Raw genomic sequence first — 18,157 nt, 5'->3', positions numbered from 1 at the left:
TTACACATTCACATTTGCCCCCACTTCAATACATTCTTCATAAGAACCTGAGTCAGCTTTTTAAAACACAAATCTGAGTGGGTAATTCTCCCACTTAAAACCCTTGGTCCTTGTTATCTTCTCAATTCTATTAAGTCCAAAAGCATTAATATGTTTTAAAGATCCTCTACCAAGTTCTGACCTCTGCCAAGCTCTTCTGCCTCATTTTGCATCCCTCTCCAATTTGTTCATTATACTCCGGCCATAGGACATTCTTTCAGCTGTTTGAACCTGCTAGCTCTTCAGGGACTTTCACAAAGGTTCCTCTCCCTGAAATGCTCTCACCCATCTCCTGCTAATCACTACCCATCTTTGAGGTCCCAGCATGTAACTTACTCAGGAAAGTCTTTCTAACTCTCCAGACTGGGTTATTTTCCCTAATAAACACTTATTTTATCTTATACTTTTGTTTCATTATATAATCTATAATTATGATTATTTGTTCAATGTACCTCTCCACCACCAAGCCATAAGCTCCAACTGTGCAGGGACCATATCTTTCTTGTTCACAGTTGTGGCCTCACTGCTCATAAAACTGCATGGAACATACTACTTAGTAGTATTCTGAGAGAGACAGAAAGAGAAAAGTGGGAAGAAGGAGAGAGGAAGGGGAGAAAAGAAAGAAGTTAAGAGCTAAAGTTACGTGCCTTACTCAGAAAGCACCAAAGACAGATCTACAGATACACCAATGCATTTAAAGGGAATCCAGTCAGAAACATCCAACAAGTGGGATTATTTTATACAGATTTTGGTGCAAAGAGGATAATGGAGAAACCATGTATGTGGAGGATTTCGCCAATACAGTATGTTACGAAAGTAAAGGGAAAAAATGTGATTAACAGTGTGAAATGTTGCACAAGCATAGATATACCTGCTTACACAATCTATTCAATAAACTATGAGTAATGTGAGAGCACGAAGAATGTCTGTTTCAATTTTGCATTTTTTCAACACCTGCTTCAGTGTCTAACATACCACGGATACTCAAGAAATATTAGGTGAACAAGTAAGTGAATGAAAAATTATGGGAATTTTTCATATGTAGTTTAGGAAACCAACCTTCCTTTATACTAAAGCTCACTTAAGGAAAATCAGTCATTGAGCCACAGGAATATGTAATTGCTAAAAAGTTGGCCACTTCTTATACAATTTAGAAAAACATCAAGGTTCATTCAAAATCAATCTTTGGAGAAGCAGAATACATAATCTAATTCAGGTGGATTTCCTGAAACTGTGTTATCAACGACTTAACTTTTCACAATTATACACCAATGTTTTGTCTGTTTTGTTTAACAGACTTCTTGAAAGTTCAAATGACTTTAAACGTAACCCTAAAATACTTCTTTCTATGTAGGTGGGCAACTAACAATTTCAGTGACTCTGTATACACTGATTCTTGAATATAGACTAAAGAATCAGCTTTCCCTAAATCCTTACAAATTAATTTGGCTGTTTTTTTTTTTCTTGGTTTGGATTGTTTTAGCGGTGGAGGGTTGTACAAAAAAGCCAGTAATGACTTAAAAATTATATAAAGAAAATCTATTTTCAACATTGGAAAGCAAAAATGTTAGTCACTGCAATGTCTCACTATTATGACTGCATTTTAGAATGAAGCTTAAATAAACTTTTCATGATACCTGATAGATGAAGAAAAAGAGAAACTCTAAAAAAAGAACTTACACATGAACAATTAACCTTAAGTTTGTGATGGCTCAGAATTTTAAATCAATAGGAGCTTAATAAGGAATGTCTGGGATTGATCTTGTAAGATTTGTAGTCTTCCCACAAAAAGAACCTCATGAACCTCATGCCTAATGAAAGGTAAAGGCTATAAACACACCTTATATGTGTATAAGTAATATATTTTAAATACTTTTAAAATTCCCAAGATGTTTTCTTAATTGCTACCACTGTTAAAGAAAATTAAAAAACTTCTGCAATATAAAAATAAATAAATTTTACAAGTAATTCAGTGAGATAGACCATTAGTTTCTAAATCAGCATATTACTGGAATTTTTTTTTTTTAACCAAAACAAAAATTAGTCATAACAATTTAAACATCTCTCTTGCTCTGAATCTGTTTTCCTCATTTGTAAAATAGAGGTGAGGAGATTCTCTCTGATATTCCTCCTAGCTCTAAAATGCTAGGATTCTATAAATTCAAATTTAAGGAACTTCTGGAATAAGGTTTCAGTCTTCTGTTAAATTTCACTTAGTAATGAGAAATTAAAAATTCCTGAGTTTTATGGTCTAAAACAGGTACACGCAAAGTTTTTCTACAAAAGGCCAGAAAGTAAATGTTTCAGGCTTTGTGGGCCAAATGGTATCTGCTGCAGCTACTCAGTCATTACAGCATGAAAGCAGCCATAGACAATACATAAACAAATGAGTGCAGCTATATTACAATAAAACTTTACCTCTTAACACTAAGATATGAGTTTCATATAATTTTTATGTTATAATACATTCTCCTTATTTTTTTTCAACTTTTAAAAAACGTAAAATCCATTTTTAGCTCATGGGCCATATAAAAACATGCATAGGGCCAGATTTGGTCTGTGGGACATAGTTTGCTGATCCCCTAGTTTACACTGTACTTTGATAAAACCGCCTCCTATCAGAAAGAAAAAAATATTGCTATTAGTATGCCACACAGATAAAATTATTCAGAACATGACTATTCTTATACAAATACACACTCTTAAAAATAATCTGCCTTTTCTTTTTGTAAAGATAAAATCCTGACTTCCTTTTCCCTAAAGGAAGATACTAGATAACAGCAAGAAATTGTTCTTCCTTCAAAAAGCTGTATGTAGAAACACTGAGGACTAGATGACCTAAACATGCAGAGCTGGAGAGCACTTCCAAGTACAGGTGAGACCACTGCCATTTTCTTTCATGGGAGCATCTGCAGAGTTTGAGCACAGTGAGGACTGAGTGTGGTTTAGGAAGAGGAACTCTAGTAAAGGAAACAAGAAACTAGTGGTACTTTAGATGTCCTGCATGGGCTGGAAGGACAAATTGGAATCTAGAAAACCCCAAAGAGTTGGTCAATTTTCCCAATGGTATGTCTGCTTAGTGATGGGGCAGTGAAGAAGGACAGAACGGCTAGACAAAAATGGCAGAGTAAATTTTTCAGTTTCCCAGGGCTTAGAAGACAAAGTACCAGTAGAGGAAGGGGTCTAAAAGAAGCATACAACAGATCCTGCCCTGGAGACACTAAAAAACAAAGGTGGACAGAATCTAATTAATGCCATTGTGAAACCCAGAGTGATCCTGGCTAATCCCTAATTGGACTGAAGTCACCAGCACCTCATTCTATATGCCTAATACAGCAAAGAGCAAACCTCTCTGGAAGAAGAAACAATCATCTGAAAGAAATTAACTGTTCTTTTCCACATACTGTTAGGCACACAATAAAAACGTTCTAAAAGACATCCAAAAAGGTAAAATGATGTGACAGATAATCAAGAGAAAATGAGACAATTAGGCAGACTCACATATAATCCAGACACTGAAGTTAGGAAATAAGACTTCATATAGATGAAAAGATGAACAAAATAGCTAAAATGATGGAATTTTCAACCGAAACTATTTTTAAAAGAACAAAATGGGCTGAAAAATATGTGAAATTAAGAAACCGTCACATGGCTTTGAGAGCAGAACAGTCACAAAGGAAAAGAGGACTAATGGACTTAAAGACAAGTCAAGAGAAACTCCAAACTGAAGCACAGAGAAAAAAAAATGGGACAAACAGAAGAGAGACAAACAGAAAAGAGAGCATGAGATGTGTGATACATAGTCAAATGATCTTCATAGTCATGTAACCAGAATCTCAGAAAGAGAGAAGAGAAAAAAATAGAATACAATACATAAGGAGATAATTAATGACAATTTTCCAAAATTGAGGAGAGAAATCAACTCAGAGATTCAAAAGAAACTCAGCGAACCTCAAGCAAGAACAGGCAATGAAATCTTACCTAGTCACATCATAGTCAAACTGCTGAAAACAAGAATAAACAGAAAATCTTAAAAGCAGCCATAGAAAAGAAATACACTCAAAGAAACAACAGAAAGATTGATGGATTGATGACTACCATTCTTTGTGTCAAAAAGTGCTGAGGTATATATGGGGGAATGGGGGGGATCCAGCAACCTACAATTATATGCCCGTCTGTGCCAGTTTGGATGTATTATGACCCTCAAAATGCAATCTTGTGGGGGCAGATGTATTAGTGTTGATTAGGTTGGAATCTTTGGATTGGGGTGTTTCCATGGAGATGTGACCCACCCAACTGTGGGTAATACCTTTGATTAAATCATTTCCATGGAAGTGTGGCCCCGCCCATTAAACATGGGTCTTGATTAGTTTACCTGAGCCCTATAAGAGCTCAAACAGAAGGAGCTCAGTGCTGAGCAGCTCAGAGAAACATTTTGGAAACAGCTGCTGAAAGCAGACTTCTGCTGACACTTTGGGGATGCTAGCCCAATGTTTGCTCCAGAGAAGCTAAGGGAGGACAAAACGCACCAAGAGCAACATTTTGAAGAAAGCACAGGAGCTGAGAGAGAAGCCGGAACACAACCCGGGATCAGTAGATGCCAGCCATGTACCCTCTCAGCTAACAGAGGTTTTCTGGGCACCACTGGCCTTCCTTTGGTGAAGGCAGCCTCCTGCTGATGCCTTAATTTGGACATTTTCCTGGCCTTCAAACTGTAAATTTGTAACCAAATAAACCTAAACCCCCTTTATAAAAGCCAATCCATTTCTGGTATTTTGCAAAACGGCAGCATTAGCAAACCAGAACGCCATCAAAGATACCTTTTTAAAATGAAGGCAAATTAAAAATGCGTTTAGAGCCACAAAAGCTGATATTACATAATTCATCACCAATAAGCCAACATTACAAGAAATACAAAAGGAAGTTCCTTTAATAATTGATATGTCATATTTTTAAATAAAAGTTCAAATTTTAAAAGTAAAATGATGGAAGAAGACATCATGAACACACTCCCAGCCTTGCTAAAAAAATAACTAGACTGGCTATATTAATATTTGTCAAAGTAATCTTTAAGGTTAAAGTATAAGAGATGAGCAGAGCATTTCATAATGCTAAAGGATCAATTCAATAGAAAAGCATTCCGACCAGTCAGAATGCATCTAATAATATAGCTTTAAAATACAGTAAGCAAAATTGAAAGAAGTAGAAAGAGAAAAATCCACAATCATAAGAGCAAATTTAAACATACCTCTATCTGTAACTGACAAAATGAATAGAGAACAAAACAGCAGGGATATAGAAAAATTTAAAAACAGTCATGATAGACCAACTTAACCTAACTGACATATATAAGAAAACCACATGCAACCACTGCAGAACGCACATTCTTTTCAAATGTACATGGAGCATTTACCAAAATAGACAATGCTAGACCCAATCCAAGTCCCAACAAACTTCCAAGGACTGAATCATAAGTAGTTCTCTGATCACAGAAAAACTGAGCTAGAAACCAACAGAAAGAAAATTTAAGACATTCCCAAATGTTTGGAAATCAAGAAACAAAGACTTAAATAACCTATTGGACCAAAAATGTTACAAAGGAAATTAGAAAGTACTTTCAATTAAATGAAAATAAAATTTTGCATTTCAATACTTGTGGAATGCACCTGCAGAAATGCTTAAAGGAGATGTTTAACTTTATGCATATACATAAACACATACATTGAAAAAAAAGAGGTTAAAAATAAATAACCCAGACTTACAACTCAAGAAGCTAGAAAGAGAACAGTAAATTAAACAGAAAAGATGTAGGAGGAGGGAAATGATAAAATAAGAGCAAATACCAATGAAATAGAAAGCAAACATTCAAAGGAGAAAATCAAAGAGCCAAAAACTGGTTCTCTGAAGATATTAATAAACATAATAAACCCCTAGCAAAAGTGATGAGAAAAATGAAAATACAAATCACTGATATGAGGAATGAGAGAAGGGATACCATTATAGATCCTGCACATAAATTTTACCACTTAAATAAAATGGACAAATTCCTTGAAAAATATAACTTCTCAACACTAAACAGGAAAAAAATGGATTATCTGAATACTACTGTATCTGTTAGAGAAATTGAATCCCTAATCAAAACCTTTCCACACAGAAAATTCTGAGCTCAGATGGCTTTGCTGGTGAATTCTTCCAAACAGTATCAATCTTAGACTAACTCTTCCAAAGTATATAAAATCAGGAAATACTTTCCAACCCACTTTATGAGACCAGCATAACTGTGATACGAAACCCGAAAGGAACATTTTGAAATAAGAAAATTTCAGGCCAGTATCTTCCATGAACAGAGACGTAAAAAATACTACAGAGCCAAAAAGTAGAAACAATCCAATGTTCATCAACTGATGAATGCATAAACAAAAAGTGGTACAAAGACTACAAAAGTCCACAAATTTTATGATTTCAGATATGTGAAATGTCCAGAACGGACAAATCCATAGAAACAGGAAGCAGATTAGTGGCTGCCAGGGGTAGGGGGAAGAAGACAATGGAGAACTATTGATAATAGGTAAAGGTTTTCATTTTGGGGTGATGAAAGTATTCTGGTTGCAAGCTTTGTAAATATATTAAAAACCATTTAATTGTGTACTAAAAAAATGGTGAATTTTATGGTATGTGAATTATCTCAAAAAAAATTATGAGAGAAAAAACTTCACTGACTGAAAAATTTTTTTTTAATATTCACCAATATATAGAGGATAAACATAAAGGTTGATTAAAGATATGCAAAACTGAGTCAATATAATTAAAGATAATAACAGAATAGAGAGGGGAAAACATGGTCATTTCAGCAGAATGAAGCAGAAAAAGCATTTTATAAAACTCAACAACTATTCATGATGAAATTACTCAAATAACTAGGAACAGAAGGGAATTTAAAGAAGATTATTTACAAAAATCCTGTAGCTAACACTGTACTCAAGGATGAAAAATTAAACACTTCCATTGAGTATGAGGGGAAAAGAACAACAAGGATTTATACTATCATCACCTCTACTCAACACTGTACTCATCAAGCAAAAGCAATAAAAGGCATGAAGGCTGAAAAGTAAAAAATAAAACATTTGTATTTGTAGATAACATAATTGTATTCCTAGAAAATATAAAATAATTACAAAAAAAAAAAGAATAAGTGAGTTACCAATATCACTGGTTACAAGACCAATTTTTAAAAAATCAACTGATTAATAAAACACTATACGTAATCTGAAGCTTTTCTATAGAAGCCACCAGACTCATTCCCTATGTAATTAATGTAATGATACATCATTGTGTTCAAGCATCACTGAACAAATTAGGGAGGAACAGTAGTCTGATTACTAAGTAGAAAAGTTTTATTTACATAACCTAGCCTGATAATTAGTAACAAGAAAAGAGTTTTAAGAGTTCAAGTTGATCTAGGAGAGAAATGCAAGCAGATTCCTACATAGGGCTTCAGTCTTTTGTTCTTATTTGGAAGTCTTCACATCAGGGGGACTATAAATAAAGCTACCCTGGCAATGGGCAGTAAAGCAGAAGAAAAAGGACAAGGGTGGGGAGACAGGGAATGGGGAAGAGAAATTTCTGAATAGTTATGATTACAGACCATGCCTCATGCAGATTTACACCCAGGGTACACATAGCCTAGATGGGGCCAGGGAAACTCAAGCCATGAAGCAACTGCAAAATTTTGTGAAGGCAACCTATTCATGCAAGACCTCAGAGAACCACCACAAAGAATTGTTCAAGGACAAAGACAGCTAACAGTCAAAACAAAAAAGCTCATAAAGATGCAAGGCACCATTAGTGAGAACTAGCAGATATATACAACAGAAAATGAACCAGACTTCTGATGGTGGAATTTTCTGACAGATTATAACTATGTTTACCAAATTAAAGAAATAAATTTAAAATTTAAAAAGTAGCTTATAAAATATCTGCAGGGAACAGGAAACATAGCAAATCTAAAGCAGAGTAAAATCAAACTGCTAGACCAGAAAAATATAACTAAATCAAAGACTCAACAGGTGGGCTTACAATATATTATATAAAGTTGAATAAAGAATTTGAAATCTAGAAAAAAAATCGGAATAAAAATATCTAGAACACAGAAAAACAAAAAGATTAAAAATACGTCCTTAAGACCTTTCCCAGGAGAAACTAAGATGGTGGCTAGGTGAGACAGGGCAAAAAAACACCTCCGTGAAAAACACTAGATAAAAACCAGAAAGTGATCCAGAATACCGGTTACAGCGATGCACCAGCTGGAAGAGGTCTCCTAGTACCACAGGGGCCATATACTTGGTGAAACCGGGAGTCTGCATTCTGAAATGAGTGAATAAGCTGGCTGGAAGACCCGCAGCCATGCGGAGTTGTGGGGAAGCCAGGGCTTGGCGTTTGGAGACCAACTGGCTCTTTAAAAAAAAAAAAAAAAAAAAAAAAGGGAAAAACCCAGAAGCGGCTACAGTTGCGACAGTGGGAACCACGCAGTAAAACACAGCAAGGGGCTGGGCCAGCCTCTCAGTGTCTGGCCTGGAAGATAGCCTGCTGCAGATACCCTCGGGGCCAGGGGAATGGAGGGGAGAGCCGGAAGCAGAAAGAAACCCCACGGCTAGCAGCTGGCTCCCCGGAGGGCTGGATAAACTCCTGCCCGGGGCCATGCCCACAGCCCAGAGCCCTGCCAGTTGTCCCGGAGCTGGGAAGGAGGAACTGTGCGAGGAGGGGGGGGTTGAGGCGCCTCATTCAGCCATCTTTGCATCAGGTTGAGAGCACCCCTGCACGGCCCAGCGGCCCGGGGCTTCCCTTGAGGGACAGCGCACACTGGTGACGTAGCACGGCATTCCCTCAGCAAAGGTCCTGGAGGATCGCGGCTGGGAGGGGGGACCCGCTCAGAGAACCCAGGGACACTACACCAAGTCCAGTGGTTTGTGGGACAGTGAGAGAGAGGGTCTGGGGCTGAAATGAAATGAAGGCTCAGAATCTTGTGGTGGCCTTGAATCTCCGGGAACCTGGGGGATTTGAACATTAAAGCTGCCGTTCCTCCCTGGCCACCCATACATACGCCCCACATTCAGGGCGGACAGCTTCAGCAACACACCCAAATGGAGTTCTCCAACTGAACCCCACAAGAATCCTTTCCCCACACACCACGGGAACAAGGTTGAGAAATGACTTCAGGGGTACAGGTGACTCACTGACGCCATCTGCTGGTTAGTAAGAGAAAGTGTACATCACCAAACTGTGTTTCTGAAAAATTAGATTGGTATCTCTTTTTTACAACTTGAAAGAACCCTATCAAGCAAGTCAAATGCCAAGAGGCCAGAAACAACAGAAAATCTTAATGCATATGACAAAACCAGACAATATGGAGAATCCAACTCCAAACAAACAAATCAAGATATCGGAAGAGACACAGTACCTGGCACAATTAATCAAAGAACTACAATCCAGGAACGAAAACATAGCAAAGGATTTAAAGGACATCAAGAAGACCATGGCCCAGGATATAAGTGACATAAAGAAGACCCTAGAAGAGCATAAAGAAGACATTGCAACAGTAAATAAAAAAATAGAAGATCTTATGGAAATAAAAGAAACTGTTGGCCAAATTAAAAAGACTCTGGATATTCACAATACAAGATTAGAGGAACTTGAACAACGTCTCAGGGTCCTAGGAGTCCACAGAACAGAAAATGAAAGAACAAAAGAAAGAATGGAGAAAAAAATTGAAAAAACTGAAATGGATCTCAGGGATACAATAGATAAAATAAAACGTCCAAACTTAAGACTCATCGGTGTCCCAGAAGGGGAAGAGAAGGGTAAAGGTCTACAAAGAGTATTCAAAGAAATTGTTGGGGAAAACTTCCCCAACCTTATACACAATATAAACACACAAAGCATAAATGACCAGCGAACTCCAAATAGAATAAATCCAAATAAACCCACTCTGAGACATATTCTGATCAGACTCTCAAATACTGAAGAGAAGGAGCAAGTTCTGAAAGCAGCAAGAGAAAAGCAATTCACCACATACAAAGGAAACAACATAAGACTAAGTAGTTACTACTCAGCAGCCACCATGGAAGCGAGAAGGAAGTGGCATGACATATTTAAAATTCCGAGAGAGAAAAATTTCCAACCAAGAATACTTTATAAAGCAAAACTCTCCTTCAAATTTGAGGGAGAGCTTAAATTTTTCACAGACAAACAAATACGAGAGAGTTTGCCAATAAAAGACCTGCCCTACTTCAGATACTAAAGGGAGCCCTACCAACAGAGAAACAAAGACAGGAGAAAGAGACATAGAGAATTTTAACAGACATATATAGTACCTTACATCCCAAATCACCAGGATACTCATTTTTCCCTAGTGATCACGGATCTTTCTCCAGAAGGGACCATAAGCTGGGGCATAAAACAAGCCTCAAGAAATTAAAAAAAAAAAAAAATACTCAAAGCACATTCTCCAACCACAATGGAATACAAATAGCAGTCAATAATTTTTGAACTGTAACTCCACTATTTACTTCCTACATGATATAAAATACACAAACTCTAATGACAAATCAGTGATTTTGAACTCAACACAAAATATGTAACTCAACTATATAAAGGTGGGGAAATGGAGGAGTACAGGAACATAGTTTATGTGTCCTATTGAAGTGAAGGTGGTATCAAAGAAAAACAAGATTGTTATGGATTTAAAGAGGTCAATTTTAAGCCCCACAGTAAACACAAAGAAATTATCAGAGAATATAACCATAGAGATGAAAAGTAGAGTATGGATTAAGAGAAATGGAGGAAGGGGCAATAGGGAGTTAAGAAATGAGCGTAGGGTTGCTGTTTGAGGAGAAGGGAAATTTCTAGTAATGGATGGTGGGAAAGGGCATTACAACATTCTAAATGTGATTAATCCCACTAATGGAAGGCTAGGGAGGGGGTGGAATGGGAAGATCTAGGCTGTATATATGTTTCCACAACTGGAAAAAAAAAAAGACAGTCTAAATAGATGACAATTGAATGCCAAGGACAAACCTGGATGGGATCTGAGGATGGAGGACAGGAGGCTCAAAGGGACACAGCTGAGACATAAGGAAAAGGAAATATGGAATGTAAGGTTTGTATCATTGTTGAATCTCTCATACTTCTTAACTGCGCTTAATGGGATTGCATAAAAGAATGTTCTTATTCATGGGAAGTGTATAGGTGAATTATAGTGTTTGTTCAAGGATGTATGCAGCTAGCTCTCATATGCTCAGAAGACAGAGCAATAGATGATGGATGATAGATAGGGAGGGAGGGAGGGAAAGAAATAGCGATGTGACAGCATGTTAAAGTTGGTGGATTGGGCTATCAGGGGAGAGGGGTCAGGGTATGATGGAATTCTGTGTATAGAGTTAGTATTGTTTTTGCAACTGTTCCTGTAACTTTGAATATATTTCAAAATAAAAAAAAAAAAGCTTAAGAAATATTCCAAAAAAAAAAAAAAAAAAGACCTTTCCCAAATCCAAGACCTCCTCCTTCAACTCCTTTTCCCATCTCAAAAGAGACAGGCTTTATCCTATCCAAGCATATCCTTCCTCTCATACACTGGATCTCATCTCCATCCTTGAGATTTTGCTCCATCACTTATAACTCCTCTTTGTTCATTCTTTAATCTCTGTCTTTTTTCTATGGTTGGTAACTTTGGTGGCCTAATGTCATCCCTCAGTAGAAAAAAAAGGTGAAATGAATCTCTATCATTCTTCCATTACTAAATTTTTATAGGGGGAAGTAGTCTTCAGTTTCTCAAACTTTCTCTACCCCATACTATCAAGCTCCCACAAGCCTATGAGACTTCTCAGTACCACAAACTTTTTAGTTGCCAACTCAACTCCCATTTTTCAGTCTTTACCCTTCACATTCTTCCACAATTACTGTCAAACAGTCATTATTTCTTTAAATAATACCCTCCCTTGGCTCCTGGTGCCTCCAGGCTCCTACTACCTTTGATGACGATTCCTTCTTAGTCTTTTTCAGTGGCCTTTTCTCCCTTTCCTGTCCCTTAAATCTTTAATATATATATTACTTCTCATGTGAATTATATGTTCATGTCTTTCATTCATTTTGATACTGGGGAGTTGTAAATCTGTTTTCAATAAGGTTTAACATAAACAATATCTATTGAGAGTTTAGGGACATCATCAGATGCTAATCTAGAGGCAACTGTGTTCCCTCTGACAGACAATATTGGTACATCTACCATGAAGTCACAACCTTTTATCTAGCCACTTCAAAATCACACCTCAGGGGTGATGTCATCAACATGGCAATGTGAACAGCTACTGAAAACTTCTCTCCAGAGATTCAATGAAAAAAAGGACAATTCTGAATTGTTTGAAACTCTGGAGGAGGATATGGACTGGAGAAAGACCCTGCAAATGCCGAATTGAAGAAAGAGAAGATACATCAGGTAGGAATTTTCTGTTCCAGACCAGCTGGTCATCTCCCCTCCCCCTCAGTCAGTCTCCATGCAGGAAAGGTACAGAAGGAGCAGACGGGTCCCCTCCCATCAGGGACACAGATTTTAAAATCTCACAGCAGTGAAAAATATCCTCATTGTTTGAAGACCTGGTGGATAGGGGAGGACTTTCAAGGCGCAGATCAGTGAGGGATAGAGAGACTGAGAAAACATGGACAGACACAAGATTCCAGCCCTGGGTCTGAAAGCCCTTCCCCTACCCTTGAAGGAAGCAGCAGCCAGCAGCCGTCTCCTCACCTTGGGGACAGCTGGAGTGCTCGGTCAGCTGTGGGAGTGCTTTGCCATGGGTGGAGGACCCCCACACTGAGCCAGATTTTGGCCGGCAGAATAAGCTCATAGGAGTTCTGAATTTTGGCCTGGCTGTGCTACAAGGCAAAGCAGCCTCTAAGGACATTTAAGTTACCAAACAGCGCCATCTACTGGACAGTCGAAAAGTGCAAGGACCCTTTCTTAAGAACACAGAAGCTGGTCTACACACCCTGTACAGAAGCCCGGACCTGTTTTGGCTTAGAAATAGGGAAGGCCCAACTGTTAAATTAGGGCCCTAAAACAAACCCAGATCTTGCTAGCCGGTGGAAAATAGAGCACCACTGGAAACCAACAGATTTGTATTATCACACACAGTGAACTTGCTGGGGTGCCCACCTCCCATCCCTGTGGCAGGCCACAGTGGGTGTGTGATTTTGGGGAGAAGACTGGGGGCAGAGCCAATCTGAAAACTGGCCAGGGAGAGGAAAAAGAAAAGATAGAGATCAAAGTCAACCAACAAGAAAACCTTAGGCAAAAGAGAGAAAACGACCTCGAGAATAAACCAACTAAGAAAGTCAGATGCCAAGACACCAGCAAAAAATCATGAGCCACATCAGGAAATGGGAAGATATGGCCCAGTCAAAGGAAGAAACTAACATTTCAACTGAGATTCAAGAGTTGAAACAACTAATTACAGATGTTCAAACAACTCTTTTAAATCAAATCAACAAGGTGAGAGAGAATGTGACAAAAGAGATGAAGGATATAAAGAAGACACTGGGTGATCATAAGGAAGAATAAGTAAGCTTAAAAAAACAAATGGCAGAACTTATGGGAATGAAAAGCACAATAGAAGAGACAAAAAACACAATGGAAACATACAACAGGCAGACTTAGAGAGGCAGAAGAAAGGATCAGTAAGATGGAGGACAGGACATCTGAAATCCTGCACACAAAGGAACAGATAGGGAAAAGTATAGAAAAATATGAGCAGGGTCTCAGGGAACTGAATGACAACATGAAACACACAAATATACGTTATAGGTGTCCCAGAAGGAGAGGAGAAGGGAAAACTGGCAGAAGGAATAATAGAGGAAATAATCAATGAAAATTTCCCAACTCTTATGAAAGACATAAAATTGCAGGTTCAAGAAGCACAGCATACCCCAAACAGAATAGATCTGAATAAACCTACGCCAAGACACTTAATAGTCAGATTACCAAATGTCAAAGACAAAGAGAGAATTCTGAAAGCAGCAAGAGAAAAGCGATCCATCACATACAAGAAAAGCTCAATAAGACTAAGTGCAGATCTCTCAGCACAAACCATGGAGGCAAGAAGGCAGTGGTACAACATGTCCAAAATACTGAAAGAGAAAACTGCCAACCAAGAATCCTATATCTGGCAAAACTGTCCTTCAAAGATGAAGGCAAGTTTTAAATATTTACAGATAAACAGACACTGAGAGAGTTCATGAACAGGAGACCTTCTCTACAGGAAATACAAAAGGGAGTGCTACAGACAGACAGGAAGAAACAGGAGAGAAAGGTTTAGAGAACAGTGTAGAAATGAAAATATCAGGAGATAAAAAGAGGATAGAGATCGAGCATCTGATGTTGAAGGAGTTTGGAATGTTCTAGAGGACTAATTGTATAGATCTAGAAATGGATAGCACAATACTGTGTGATGGTAGCAAAATATTATAAGTACACTGAAAAAAGATGACCATGATTTGGTTGAAGGAGGAAGGTTAGGGATCGTATGACACCAGAAGGAAAGAAAGAAGATAAAGACTGGGACTGTACAATTTAGTGAAACCTAGAGTGGTCAATGAATGTGATTAAATGTACAAATGTAAGAATGTTTTTGCATGAGGGAGCAGCAAGGAGTAATGAAGTTATGAGGTATGCAATGACATGAATGGACCGTGAGGACCATAGGTTGGGTGAAATAAACCAGAAGTGAAAAGACAAACATTATAATGCCTCAGTAACATGGACTAATAACAATGTATAAGCTATGAGAGTTGAATCTGGGAGTATGGGTTATAAGGGGAAGGCTCACGTAGAGGTTCCTAGATTGTAAGCTCTTACAGTAGTCACATTTATTCATGAGTTGTAACTGTTATTTCTAAATTTTGAGATTCTGAGCTGTTTGTGTGTGATGTGGTCAGCCCTGGAGCTTCAGGTGTCTGTATGGCATCTGGGACTCCAAGCCAGAGTTCAGCAGCTTTGAGTGTCGGCACTGCCCCATGAATCAACTGTTAAAGAATCTGAAAAAGAAATCAGACCTCGATTGGAGATATGAACGAAATGGACTTGGTTGAGATTGGGCTAAAGGGTAGAGGATGATATTAACCATGTTTTGAAGCTCTGGCTTCTGTATAGGACCAAAGGAAGAGAGTTATATGGTGTGAGACCTGTGTTTTCTGTAGCACACTGTATAATTTAACTTGTGTGGTCAGTTTATTCAAATGCCATCGTTGCATGGAGCCTTGACTAGGGAGTGAGACCTTGTTGTTTGTACAGATAGGCAGGAAGCCCTGAAACAACCCAGAGTAGTCTGGGCAGAAAATAAAAGGTATTTGCAGGGTCCCCTTGGGGTACTGTGGAAAAATGTGGAAGTACTGAACTTCCCCAGCTGGGAAATTTCTGATAATCCCACAAGCGTTGGGGACCACCAATTTGGTGGGCGAGGCCCTCGATCTTGGGGCTTGCCCTCGTGAAGCTTGTTGCTACAGGAGAGAGGCTAAGCCTACTCATATTTGTGCCTGGGAGTCACTCCCAGAGGGCATCTTTTGTTGCTCAGATGTGGCCTCTCTCTCAGAGCCAACTCGGCAGGTAAATTCACTGCCCTCCCCCATGCACAAGACATAGCTCCCAGGGGTGTAAATCTCCCTGGCAATGTGGAGCATGGCTGCCAGGGATGAGCCTGGACCCTGCATCATGTGACTCAGAGGGCCTTCTGGGCCAAGGGGGGGGAAGATAATTGAAACAAGGTAAGATTTCAGTGGCTGAAGAGATTTCAAGTGGAGTCAAGGGGTCATTCTGGAGGTAACTCTTGTGTGTTATATAGCTATCCCTTTTTGGTTTTCGGTTTATTAGAATAGTTAGAAGGAAATATCTGAAACTGTTGAACTGCAGTCCAGTGTCCATGGTTCCAGAAGGCGATCATATAACTACATAGCTTATATGGTATGGCCATGTGATTGTGAAAACCTTGTGGCTTACACTCCCTTTACCCAGTGTATGGACAGATGAGTAGAAAAATGGGGCCAAAAAGTAAATGACTAATATGGAGGAGGGGGGTATGGGATCTTTAGGGTGTTCTTTTTACTTTTATTTTTTATTCTTGTTTCTGTTTTCTGGAGTGGTAAAAATGTTCAAAGGTTGACTGTGGTGATGAATGCACAACTATTGACGATACTGTGAACAAATGTTTTAGACTTTCGATGACTGTATGCTATATGAATATATTTCAATTAAAACGTTTTTTAAAAAGTAAATGGGGAGAGGAGGGGTATGGGATGCTTTGAGTGTTCTCTTTTACTTCTATTTTCATTCTTGTTTTCATTTTTGCTTTTTGGACTAATGAAAATGTTCAGAAATTGATTGTGGTGTTGAATGCACAACTACATGATGAAACTGTGGACAACTGTTGTACACTTTGGATGACTGTATGGTGTGTGAATATATTTCAATAAAATTACATTAAAAAAAAAACACACCTCTACCTAACTCAGAGCAAAAAAGCTAACCCTCTACTTAGCTGCTAAAAAGGGGGTGTCACCTGAGTACCTCTTTGTTGCTCAGATGTGGCCCTCTCTCTCTCTAACTGAGCCATCTCGACAGGTGAACTCGCTGCCCTCCCCACTACGTGCGACCCGACTCCCAGGGTTGTAAATCTCCCTGGCAACGCAGAGTATGACTCCCGGGGATGAATGTGGACCCGGCATCGTGGGACTGAGAGTATCTTCTTGACCAAAAGGGGGATGCAAAATGAGACGAAATAGTTTCAGTGGCTGAGAGATTTCAAATGGAGTCGAGAGGTCACTCTGGTGGACATTCTTATGCACTATATAGATAACACATCTTAGGCTTTAATGTATTGGAATAGCTAGAAGTAAATACCCGAAACTACCAAACTCCAACCCAGCAGTCTGGACTCCTGAAGACAATTATATAATAATGTAGATTACAAGGGGTGACAGTGTGATTGTGAAGACCTTGTGGATCACACCCCCTTTATCTAGTGTATGGATGAGTGGAGGAATGGGGATAAAAACTAAAGGACAAATGGGGTGGGATGGGGGGATGATTTGGGTGTTTTTTTTCACTTTTATTTTTTATTCTTGTTCTGGTTCTTTCTGATGTAAGGAAAATGTTCAGAGATAGACTGTGGTGATGAACGCATAACTATGTTATCATACTGTGGACAGTGGATTGTATATCATGGATGATTGTATGGTGTGTGAATATATTTCAATAAAACTGAATTTAATATATATATTAAAAAAAGGGGGGTGTCATTAGGAATGTACTCCCTTTACTTTCCTTCCACCTTCTTTTAAATGAATCTCTAACCAGCCTTAATCTATTATCCCCATTTTCTCTTTTTTGTTTATTATCCATGCTCTTCTCTCTCAGCCAACCAGGTTAAAATAAATAATAAAGGAACAAACTGCCTGGATTCAAATGCAGACTCTATCATCATTTACTAGTTCTATGATCTTGGGAAAGTTACTTAACCTCTCTGTGCCACAGCTGTGTCATCTGTAAAATAGGATAAAAATAGTACCTATCCCATTAGGTTATGATACACATGAGTTATGGAGCACTTAGGAGTTATACTTGGTATTTTTAAAATGCTAAACAAATTTTATTTATTATTATTACCATTCTAAAAAAGTGTTTATCTTGTTTGGGCTTCCCCAGAAGCAGACCTTGATGCAAGGATTCCAGTGCAAGTAGTTGTTCTGAAAGGATATACGACAGTAGGGAAAATCTGAAATGAGATGGGGAAGGGAAGGAACTTAAGAAAGGGTTCATTACTAAGCCAGTTACGATCATGGGCACTAGAGATTGAAAAGAACTCTGGGAGATGGTGTAGAAAATGACTCAGAGCTATCCCAACTGAAAAGTGAGGAAAATATCCACCAATTCCCCTTGCATCATTGATTGGAAGCTTTTCTGACAGCATTAACTAGCACTTCTCCATGGCCAGGCATGCCTCCATGGCTGGAAAGAAAGCTTTCAGTGAGAAAGTCATAGGTGTTTGCAGTAGACAGTATGGTGATGAATGCCAAAGAG

The 18,157-nt window shown here is 38.5% G+C and overlaps 1 protein-coding gene across 1 annotated transcript in view; it reads right to left on the bottom strand.

The window, feature by feature from the left end:
* MYCBP2 (MYC binding protein 2) overlaps nt 1-18,157 on the bottom strand; it is a 377,400-nt gene that overhangs the window by 322,708 nt on the left and 36,535 nt on the right. The gene's annotated exons all lie outside the window — the stretch shown is intronic.

Source organism: Choloepus didactylus, chromosome 12, assembly GCF_015220235.1.
Source record: "Choloepus didactylus isolate mChoDid1 chromosome 12, mChoDid1.pri, whole genome shotgun sequence".
Classification (NCBI taxonomy): domain Eukaryota; kingdom Metazoa; phylum Chordata; class Mammalia; order Pilosa; family Megalonychidae; genus Choloepus; species Choloepus didactylus.
This window is presented reverse-complemented; position numbering and strand designations above follow the sequence as displayed.